At 40.0% G+C, this 12,284-nt stretch overlaps 1 pseudogene; it reads right to left on the bottom strand.

The window, feature by feature from the left end:
* Positions 1–10,635: 10,635 nt before the first annotated feature.
* Positions 10,636–11,674, bottom strand: LOC118835491 (annotated as a pseudogene).
* Between the last annotated feature and the right edge of the window lie 610 nt (positions 11,675–12,284).

Genomic DNA, 12,284 nt, shown 5'->3' with positions numbered 1-12,284 from the left:
AAAGTTTTTAAACTGAAATGGACAGAATCAATAATTTTTAAATGTTAGTAGTTCACATCAATAAGATGATTTAATTAACACAGAGTTTCACACACAGTCCAGTCACACTGGACCCTCATAACAAACTTGAGACCCTGACAAGGTGAGGGTTCTTATTATAATTTACAAATCAGATCATGCACTCTGGATGGCTGAGTGACCTGACTCAAGTCCCTGCAGCAAAGATTACAACTCAAACCTAGTGATTTGGGTTATTCTGTCCATGGCACTAGACAGATGCTCTCCATTTTACTTTCAAATCTTTCTTTAAATGCATTTTTATGACAATTTTATTCTGTTGTGCTCAGGTAATCTTCATGCTCTTCTATTTTGACCAGTTTTGATGCTCTGTCATATGGTCATTCTTTGTAAATTTCATGTTAACCTGAGAAACAGATTTACTCTTTTCAGTTGTCTTGTAATAATTTTCAGCTATATCCACATTTTCTTATACTCTATTCAAATTTTAATTATTATGACATTTGTTGCAGAGATACTAAATATTCATATTATTTCTCTATCTTAAGCATAATACAATTTCCCAGGTAGTATCTTTAAAAATTTTTTTTTGATGTAAATAAGACCCCATTTTGAGCACCAGCCCTGTCTTTTTTTTTCTATTCTCCTTTTTTGGTATTAGATTCTGTTATAGCACATCACTTTTTTAGGATAGCCATTATCTCTTTATTTTTAAATTTTATCTTTGAATGCCTCTGTTCTCTAAATAAAAAAAGAAAAGGAAAACAAAAATCCTTTTAATCAACACAATTTTAAAAATCTTTTCATTCCCCATGTCTAAAAATATCATTTCTTTTTCTGGACCTAGAGTCCACCATCATTCTGCCAGGAAGTGAATAGCATTGTGCACTATTAATCCTCTCTTAGGGAATCAAGAATCCCTTAGGAGTTGGTGATGAGGGTCCAATGAGTTTAACTTAAAAATTCTTTAATGCTACATTAAGTAAATAATGCTGGATTTTGTTACAAATACATTTTTCCACTGGAAAAACAAGCATGTGCATAATTGAAGCATAGGAGACCTAATGAATATGCCTGAATGGTTTGGAATCACAAAATATGAAAAACTCTCTAGGCAGAAAGCAGAGGAAGTATAATATTTGTTTAGACACCAGAGTATCAAATACCAGGACAAATAACTCTAATTCAGTATAGCAATAATTATATTCCAAAATCAGTAAGCCCACCTCAATGTAGCAACAAGGCAATTATAACACAGTATTATAGCAAGGAACCAAGTTATCCTTTAACCTTCCCCCCTGTTAGGGCCTTCCCGTAAACAATCACTCACAAATCCTAACTTTCTGCTTGCCTGTGTCCTCTCCCACAGTTCTGAAAGCCCTTGCAGTTCTCAGAGTCCTTGCAGTCTCCTGGATTCTCAGTTCTCCAATCTCTTGATGCTGTAGATTCTCAGCTCTTTGATCTTTGCAACTCTGTGGTCTGCACTTTTCTCTCTGCAGTCTCTCTCAATGCTGGCTGTCTGTCAGTGTCTGCTCTTCAACTCCCTCTTGATGTCTGCTGCCTCAATGTCTTCTTTATGTCTACTTCTCTATTCTGCTTCTCTCACACTCTGGGCTCTCCACATATACAGTTCTAGCCAGGATCCAACTGGCTAGAACTCAAATCTCTGATTGGCTGGATTCATGCTCATCTGATTGGCTAGAACTCAGTGCACATACAATTGGGTCTGGTCTTAGCACCTCTCCTTAGGGCCCAGAGCGCTTCATGCCTCTCATGATCTAATTTGCAAAAAGATGTGGGCCTGGGGCTTTGAACCTAGTAAGTAAAGGCCCTATTGAATGGGCAGGGAAGATCTTTAATCACATTAATACCACATCAGTATCAAAAATGAAAAGGGTATCAAGTCTATATATAGTCATATTAAAAATGCTTTAAATCACTATTGATTAGAGAAATGCAAATTAAAACAACATTGAGATAACATCTCACACCTATCAGATTGGTTAAAATGATAGAAGGGGAAAATGAAAAATTTTGAAGGGGAAATGGAAAACTTGGGACATTGATACGCTGTTGGTGGAACTAGGAACTGATCTAACCAATTTGGAGAGCAATCTAGAGTTGTGCCTAGAGAGTTATAAAACTGTGTTTCTACTCAGTAATACAACTATTAGGCCTATTTTCCAAGGTGATCATGCAAAAAGGAAAAGAACTATATGTTCAAGAATATTTATAGCATCTCTCTTTGTGGTAGCAAATAACAAGAAATTGAGGGGATGGCCATCAACTGGGGAATGACTAAACAAGTTGTGGTATATGATTGTGATAGAACACAACTGTGCTGTACTTCTTCCTGTATTTTAGTCTTAGCCTGTAGCCTTTTCAAGTTCAATAATTTACCATCAGTGTGGTAGGTGATTTTGATGCCATTTTTGTCCTTGCTGAAGGAGTCTGACAACATTGCTGAAAACATCAAGCTAAAAAGCATGAGAGGAAGCACATAGCCATGCTTCATTCCACTGGTGACTGGGAAACCACGAGAGCATTGTCCATTATCTGAAACACAGTCAAGCATGCCATCATGGAACTCACATAAAATACTTATGAACTTCTCTGGGCAACCAAATTCTGACATAATTTTCCACAAGCCCTCATGACTGGCAGTATAAAAGGCCTGGTCAGATTGATGAACACTGTGTTCAGATTTCTGTTCTGCTCCTAGCATTTTTTCTGGAGTTGCCAGGCCACAAACACCATATTGTCCATCCCTCAGTCCTTTCTGAAGCCACACTGGCTGTCAGGTAGGTGATCACCTTCCAGGTGAAGGATGAGCCCTAAGGAGGACTCTGGCAAGAATCTTGCCAGCAGTGACCAAGAGACAAGATTCTCCCCTCCCCCCCCCCATGATAGTCACAGAACAATCTATTTCCTTTGTAGAGATGGACAGTGGAAGCATCTTTGAACTCCTGGGGGTTTAACTTCTTACCATATAACCTGGAAAACTTCAGTCAGCTTTTGTATGAGTAGTGGGACACTCTGCTGGAATAGAATCAGCACCAGGTACTTTGCCACACAAGAGTGTGATGGCATTCAAAACCTCTTCTTCAGTTGCAATTTCAGCTAGGGAGGAATTGACTTCAACCTGAGGTAAATGGTCAATGGCTTCAGTATTGATTGATAATGGTCTGTTGAAAACACTATTGAAGTATTCAGTCTATCCCTCCAGGATCATGTCCTTATCATTAATCAGTGTGGCTCCATCAGCACGGAGTAGTTGGGATGCACCATAGCTCTTTGGTCCATAAACAGTATTCAGGAAATCATAAAAGTGCTTTAGATTGTTACTATCAGTGTAAAACTAAATTTCAATGCCTTCTTACTGAGCCAAGAATCCTGCATCTCTCTAAGCTTCACTTGTACTTTACTTTTGATGTAGTGAAATGCTGCCTTCTTAGAGATGGACGAACTATGCGGCTGTAAATTCTGTGTTGTTCTCATTTTGTATTTGGCAGCTTCTGAATTTCTCCATGATTTTCATCAAACCAGTCTTGATGTTTGTGAGTGTTTTGACTCAGATGAGCAAAATGTAGTGCTGTACACCAAATCTCTGAAAACTACCTGCTCCTTTTCTGACCCACTGTTGTCATCTGTGTATTGGCTGGGCTTTCCCTCCAAGTTAGCAATGAACTGTTCCTACTCAGAGAAGCACTCTAATCTGGTAACATTAAGTGTTGCCTTGGGGTTGCCATTTTGTTGAATGCAGATATTTAGCTTGGAGAGGCTAAGTCTGTGATCAGTCCAGCTCTCTGCATCACACATTGGCTTCATCATTCTTATCCTGTCTGTCTCTTCTCCTTGCAGTGTCATAGTCTATTAAAAGCCAATGGTTGCTGTGAGGGTGCATCCATGAAGTTTTACTACTTTTAAGTAAATGGAAGATGGTGTTGGTGATGAGGTCATGAGATACACAAGTTAGTATGTAACCATTGCTGTTGCTGTTTCTGACTCCATTCCTCCCAATAACTCCCTGTTATGTCTGGTAGTTTGTGCCTACCCTTGCAATAAATTCACCCAGAGTTATAAGCTAGTAGTTCTCTTTTGGCATATTGGTGATGAAGGTCTTCAGGCCTTCATAAATTTTTTCTTTGACCCCATCAGGGTTCATCCTGGTGGGAGCATATGCACTGATGATGGTGGCATGGCACTTTTCTGCAAGTGGCAATCACATTGTCATGAGCCTGTCATTAACTCCTTTTGGTAGGCACATAAGCTTGTTGATTAGATTAGTTTTGATTGCAAAACCTGCCTCAGCTTCATGGCGCTCCCTTCACTGTGGCCACTTCAAAACAGCATGTATCCAACTCTGACTTCAGTAAGCTGGCCTTCATTTGCCATCCCTGTTTCAGGGATGTGATTTGGATGTGATACCTGCTGAGTTCTCTTGCAACAAGAGCTGTTTTGTCTTTCACATCTATTGGATTTCATGTCATCCATAAGTATGTGCACATTCCATGTGCCAATGGCGACTGGAATCATCTTTGCAAAAGTTTTTATATGTGTGTGTGTGTATGTGTGTTAACCACAGAGTAGGATCCCTGCTTGTTGAGGTAAGCAGGTGAGGGCTAGGTGAAGCAGACAATTTTGGGGGCACATTTTCTAGCCCCTTCATCACACCAGTGGGTGAGTAGTATGATCCTTAAAAGGCTGCTCATATACCCAGGGGGCTGCTTAATCCCACTGCTACTCCAGTCCAGTGAGAAGATGACTCTATGGCCTGGGCTGCCTGTGTGCAGGGCTGTGACTACAGCTCTCAAAGATAGGTAAAATGGTTAAATGATATGGGTGATGTCTTTTGATTTATGCATAAATTGGATTTAAATAAGGCAGAATTGGGTGAAGTCATCAGCCTCACTCTCTCTCTTCCAGAGTCATCAAAGTCCAGTGGCAGGACAAAACCAAGATGACTGGTGATAACTCAGGATGCAGGGGATGACCTTGGTGTCTTTGATGTCAACCAAGCTCTAAGCATTCCACATCACCTGCTTCAGCCGTCTTCATGGCTGATGGAAGAGATCGCTGTCATCTACCCATTCCATCAGGGGAAGTGTTCATGTGCCAGGGGTAGACAACCCCCTAACTCACTGACGGGTTTGAGACCCCTCAGTTACCTTCAATTGGGTTTAGCCCATCTGCCAAAATGGTTTACCGGGGTGTGGACACTGCACATGCTACTACTTCTTGGAATTTGGGGTGAATCATGTAGACATCAAAGGTGGAGGAGCAGCCCTGAAAAGGACTTGGCAGCCCTCACACCAGAGACACTAGTCTTCCCTGAATACACCCTACACTCCAGAGAATCAACTAAAAAGCTTGTTGAAATAATGAACAACTTCAGCAAAGTTGCAGGATACAAAATAAACCCCTATAAATCATCAGCATGTTTACATATTTACCATAAAGTCTAGTAGGAAGAGATAGAGAAATTCTGGTGGCAGCTAGGTGGCACAATGGAGTCAGGAGGATCTGAGTTCAAATCCAACCTAAGACACTTGACACTTCCTGGCTGTGTGAACCCAGGCAAGTCACTCAGTCACTTAATACCAATTGCCTTGGAGAGAGACAGAGAGGGAGAGAGAGAGAGAGAGAGAGAGAGAGCATTTAAAATAACTGCAAACAATATAAAATACTTGGGAGTGTATCTGCTAAGACAAACCCAGGAACTATATGAACACAATTAAAAATGCTTTTCACATAAATAAAGACAGGTCTAAACAACTGGAGAAATATCAACTTCCCATGGGTAGGCTGAGCCAATATAAATAAAAGTGACAATTCTACCTAAATTAATTTACTTATTCAATGCCACATTGATCAAATTACCAAAAAAATATTTTATAGAGCTGGAAAAAAACAGAATTCATTAGGAAGAACAAGAGGTCAAAACTATCAAGGGAATCGATGAAAAAATGTGAAGGAAGGTGGCTTAGCAGTATCAGATCTCAAACTGTATTACAAAGTGGTCATCATCAAAACAATATGGTACTGGATAATAAACAGAGTGGTGTTTGGGGGGCATAAATTGGGCACATAAAACACAGTACTAAGTAACCATAGTAATCTAATGATTGATAAACACAAAGATAAAAGCTTTTTAAGAAAAGAAATCATTATTTGACAAAAGTTGCTGGGAAAACTAGAAAGCAGTTTGGAAGAAACTAGGTATAAATCAACATAATGGAAGCATAATCAGTTTCTTTCTGCAGTGATTCCCCAAAATCATGACCAGGCATACAATGGTTTTGGTGTTCAAACAGTTTAAACACTAATCTCTGAGTGCTTCTAAGAGCAACATATTCAGTTTCTCAACCTGTCATCAAATTGTCTTGAAAATCCCTGAAATGTTGGACATCCGTGTGCAAATTGATTCCCAATGGATGGTCACAGGCACACAGAGACCCTCATTTGCTTTCTGTTACTGCAACAGAGGTGTTCACCAGCTAATTTGTAATCACATCAGTGATGAAATCACCAGATCAAGATGTTAAAATGTTTTTGTTCCTGCAGGACAGATGGCAGGCTCCTTGATCATGATCCATGATCACTAGGTATTCACATTACATGCCATTGAGACAAATGAAAAGTCCAAGAGACATAGTTTCTGGATTTTCAATAAACTAAGGTCAGTGGTTCTCTCAGAAACCAAAGACCTGCCCCCAACATTGAATGCTTAAAAGCCTTTAGAAAAGCAGGGGTAGTGGTGATACATGAGGGTGGAAATCAACTTTGATCAGTTAAAAATTAGTGAGAGGCTGGACATATTAATGAGGAGGTAGGCAAAATGTCTTCAGCTCCTCCTGCTGAGAGCATGACCTGATCATGAGACTCAGCTGCCTCCAGCAATCTGGAGAAAAGAATTCACATCTGGTTGGTTTTCTCCTTCATAAGCTGGGTCGCTTTAAATTCTGATGAAAGGTTCCAAAAACAGAGGCTTATTTCTTAACGGCAAGAATTTGTCTAGAATGGATTCTGTTTGTAAGGTTTTCTAGTTGGGTGGGGTCCCACCCAAAATCAAGAATCATGTACCCAAAGGATTTGGGCTATTTCATCTATCAGCAAGGGGGCTGGTTTCTGAATGAGGGAATAGGAAGGGAAAACCTTAATCCTAATAATAATTGGTTATTAGTATCAGAGCAAAACAATCATTTCTTTCACCAACTTGAAAAAAATTCTGGATCATCACAAACATTATATGTAGACAGGAGATGCTGTTTTTTTGTTTTGGTTTTTAATGAACTGTTAAGGCTATTTTCTGATTTGACCTTATCTTCGACTTATATTACTATTCCACTATGAAGCTGATTTTCAAAGGAGCTGGTTGGTTCCCTGGGTCATCTTTAAGTAGTTTCTGTGAGAATGTCGCAAGTGCTCCCAGGTAGAAAAAAAGAAAGTTAAAGAGATCTTCCCTCAAAACGGTTATTTTATACATATGCATATGCATATGTATGTGTATATATATGTATGTATGTATATATATATATATATGTACGCACGTGGTTTTAAAAAAGTAAAATCGAAGCAACATATGCCATTATCTTCAAGTGTATTTATCAATTAATACATTCCTTGTCATTAGCCAATGATAAAACATACACTAATCCACTACAAATCTTGTATATACTAATTAAATTCATTCTGTTGATGGGTTAGGGAACTAAGAACAAAAGCAAATTTCCATCCCTCCCCAGGAGGGTGTGTAAAATTCTCTTCCCATTTTCCCACCTCATACATGTGTAAGGGACCATTTCACTGTATGAGCTGGTGATAAAGATAGAGTTAGTCAGGAAGGCCTGAGTTCAAGTCTGCCCTCAGCAACTTATCAGCTGTGTGACTCTGGGAAGTCATTTAATTTCTGTTCACCTCCCTTTCCTCAACTGTAAAATGGGGGTCATAATAGCACCTATATCTCAGGGTTATTGAGAAAATCAAATTAATTACTTTAAAATGCTGAGTACAGTGCCTGGTGTGGGCCCAGGGTACTCCACTTTGAGAACTGCTCCATTTTGATCACACATATGTGTCTGCACTCTCCCATTAGTGCTTGCAATGCAAGTAACCCTAAATGGAATGTGCCAGGGTATCTTGTGCAACCTGTTCTTAAGAGACAGCCGAGACCCCCACATTTTGTCATGTAGAAACCCCTAACCCTGGAACTGGGCAAAAGGGTTATTGCCCCAAATCATCCTCAAGTGCCCCCAACAGGAAACTTGACCAAGCACTTTCTCCCCTTCTCCCTATCCTATTCCTCACTCCCTAATACTATATAAACCTTCAGTTCTGATCACTAGGGGAGTCTTTCTTCCTTTGGGTCAGACTCCCTGCTAGCAAACTCAGACCAAACTAGTTGGTCCAAATCCTCTTTCTCAGCCAATCTGTTGTTCCTGTTCTTGACATCAACACTGACTGTATTTGGTCATATATAAATGGTAGCTTTTAAATTTATTTATTTATGCTGATTCTTAGAGAAAGCCCAACATGAAATTGTCATAATTATTTTATACTTACAAATTTATCATTTTAAATTTAATTTTCAAAATTATAAAGGGGATTGACTTTTATGTTTTATAATACAGTCTAATGTAAATAGTAATTTGGAGCTTTGCGGGGGGGCAAACATTATTAATGTCACTGTTATAAGCCCTTTACGCATACATTTAAAAGAAATTTCTGAGTATCAGATTAAATGACCAGTGAGGATCACAACACATTTTTTGTGATGGCTGTTGAAAGGGTTTCTAAGGACAAAAGTTTTGGAAGACTTGCTCTGTTCTGGAGTCAGTCGTGGCTGTTCACTGCATTGAACAGTGTGTTGTTACAGCACAAACTATTCTCCTGGTTCTGCTCACTGCTCTCTAAGCCAGTTCAGAGAACTCTTCTCAGGTTTCTCTGAAACTGAGCCTTTTGTCCTCTCTTCTGAAACAATGAGATTCTATTGTCTTCTTGGACCATCACTTCCTCAGTCACTGGCCAACATTTGGGCATTACCTTTCTTTCAAATTTCTTTTTCAGAACAACAAAAACCAGGATCTATAATTTCTTGTTGTGCCAATGTGCCTTTTTCCTCTTTCTTGGATCTATTTAGTTTATAGGTCTACTTGTGGTTATTGCCGATTTAAAGGACACACAGCTGAATGACTTTGGGGGCAGAATTCCAAACTGTATTAGAGAACATCCCTCCATTTTTAATGCTGGGGGAATCTTTGTATCAAGGCTGTTTCTTACACACATGTTGTGGATTGTGCTATCACCCTCATTTTTATGGGGGAATTTACTGCATTCTTATTTATGACAATTAGTTTTCTTTTGTCCATCATATCCCTCTTATCATCTTTCCTCTTTGCTATGGTCTTTATCTTTAGAAGGAAAAAGTAGGTAGGTGGGGGGAAGGGAATGGGATCAACACTAGTCATCTATAGTTGAAATGGCAGGACGTCCACCACTCACCAGACCTTGTCTTCTTTTGATCCCAGTCCCAGATGACTGGTTGTAACACTGTCTCAAGAGTCTCATTTTTGAAATTTCCCCTAGCTGAAGCATCCTCAAGAGGAGTAACTTGTTTCCGCCCCATGAGACAATTAGGTGGCCTGGTGGATAGACCGATGATCTAGGAGTCAGGCAGACTTGAATTCAAATTCAGCCTCAAACACTGTGTGACACTGGGAAAATCACAGTACTTCTCTGCCTCAATTTTCCGGTAAAATGAGCGGAATGATAACAGCTACTTCCCAGGGTTGTTGTGAGGATCAAAGGAGAGAATATGTGTAAAGCTCTTGGCGCACAGTAGGCCCATCTAATTGTTAGCTATTACCACTGTCATTGTGATTTTGATTCTTTCTTTCCTTCACAAACTGCCATTCTCCTCTCTCTTTGTATTCATATATGTGTCTTGTTGAACTTAAAGTATTTCCTTTTTTTTAGAAAACTGCCTTCATTCTATTAGTAGTTGGAAAAAATTAACTGATACAGAAAAAAAGTTTAGTCAGCTGGAGAGGAATGAGAAGTTCCAAGGAGGACTTTGGCCACCAACAAAGAGAATGGGTAACAAGTTCCCACAGAAGATTATGGGGAGTCACCACTGTAAGAGTAAGAAATAAAGAAACATTATATAGACCAAGATGCTGCAACTTGTGTTCAGACCAATCACTCTGAACCATGGCACTGCCTTGGGGTAAAACCAATTCCCCATTCACTGACGCCAGCTCCAGGAGACAGGGGTGGACACTGGGCTATGTTGTACAGAAAAGGAACTGCTAATGGCTGTCATTCACTGGAGAAAATGACAAAAAGGGATTTCAAATGTTTTTCTATCTGACTTTATGTTCAAATGTACTTTCTTTAAAAAAAAAAAACCAAAGAGACCTTCTGTAGAGATAACAAGTATTAGGAAATCCAATTATACAAAAAATGCTACATCTAAGCTGGGGTAGATATATTTATTTTTTGGTAACATACATTAAGTGGCCCTAATTACACAGTAACTCTAAGGAAACTAATACGAAACCACAGAACTGTAGCTTTGCCACAGCTGTATGGGAACTTGCCATCTCTGGCTGGGTCCCATTTTCAAGCAATTGAATAATACCCCAGAGCTATACCAAAAAAAGCCTTAGAAGAGGGTCCTGCTCTGAAGTGGGCCTTGCAGCTAACAGCAACAGGACATATGAGGTATAAAAATAGTTAAAGCCCAATTCCCAAAAGTTATCACCTTTTCTCTTTCTAGAAAGAAGCAAGAAGTTAAGAATTCCCTTGAATTAGTGCCAGATGGGCTGGTTGGGAGAATGAAGAAGCTTATGAAGAGTAACATCAGAGAGACCCTGGTGTGCACAGATGTGTTGGGACACAGACTGTCATTAAACAATCATGGTTGGCTTCTAAATATTGCTAGCAAGATGATTTCTAATTTAGAAATCTCTTAAAGTAAATTATAGATAAATGAAAAAGGCCAGTAATCATACCCTAAGATTAATAAACAGCATTTCAAAAATTAACCAAGTGAGGGCCTGGGCTTTCCACTGTGTTTACAAGACAAGGCACTCAGATTTTTTCTTTCCACGTCTGGCTTGTAAAACTGCCCTCATGGCCATTTCAAAAACCTCCCTCACACCATCTTTGGTCTTTGCTGAACACTCCATATAACCAAATGCACCAATCCGATTTGCCATATCTCTGCCTTCTTCAGGTTTCACTGGCTCCCGCTTCATCTTGGCCAGCTCTCATCTTGTGTGTTCATCACTTCGAAGATCCTTCTTGTTCCCAACAAGAATAATGGGCACATTGGGGCAGAAATGCTCCACCTCTGGGTCCACTTCTCTGGGATGTTTTCTAAACCCTCAGGGCTATCAATGGAAAAACACATAAGTATAACATCAGTATCTGAGTAGGAAAGAGGTCTAAGGCGATCAGAATCTTCTTGACCAGCTGTGTCCCACAAAGCCAACTCCACCTGTTTTCCATTCACTTCAATATCTGCTACATAATTTTCAAACACTGTGGGCACATAAACTTCAGGGAACCGGTCTTTACTAAGTACAATCAGCAAGCACGTCTTCCCACATGCACCATCACCAACTATAACCAATTTTTTTCGGGTGGCAGCCATAGCTCACAGGGATGTGAGAAATACGACCTGTACAGCAGACAGGTTCTGTAAAACACCTTGAACTTCTCAGAAGAAAGGCACTCAAGTGGTTCTCAAGTCCCTCCATGCTGGGCAAGCTGCTCCCCTAGCCTCCCCTTCTAGGACTCAGGCAGTTTCTACATAAGAAACCAGAGGGCAGGAAGACAGGAGCAGGAGCACAGGCCTGCGGCAGAGGTGGAGGCAGCGGTGGCTGCTGGAGGGCAGGTCGAAACCGAACTAAAAGTATTTCCATACCAAAACAATCTCCTTTATCTGGATAAGCTAAGAGTAAGTTCCAGGATTTGCTGCTTATTCTCAAACCATCTCCATGCATGTTTTAGCCTTAGCCTGGTTTCTACTTCTGGAACCTTATCACCTACAAAGAATGACCTTTGTCTTGTTCTAACCCTCATCAGACTTGACTAGAACACATAAGGGGGATCACAAAGGGTTCTAAGTTCCTGGAGAGTCTTGTACTATGGCACAAATGGAAGTCTCTACCTTCCATCTCTCTAAAGTGAAGGTCACCTACATGAATCTGGACAATGATTCTCCAAGAATCAGAGAAAGAATGGGCCACACAGATAAGAAA

This window comes from Trichosurus vulpecula, chromosome 2, assembly GCF_011100635.1.
Source record: "Trichosurus vulpecula isolate mTriVul1 chromosome 2, mTriVul1.pri, whole genome shotgun sequence".
Taxonomy (NCBI): Eukaryota; Metazoa; Chordata; class Mammalia; order Diprotodontia; family Phalangeridae; genus Trichosurus; species Trichosurus vulpecula.
The sequence above is the reverse complement of the archived record's forward strand: the minus strand, read 5'-3'. Positions and strand labels throughout refer to the sequence as shown.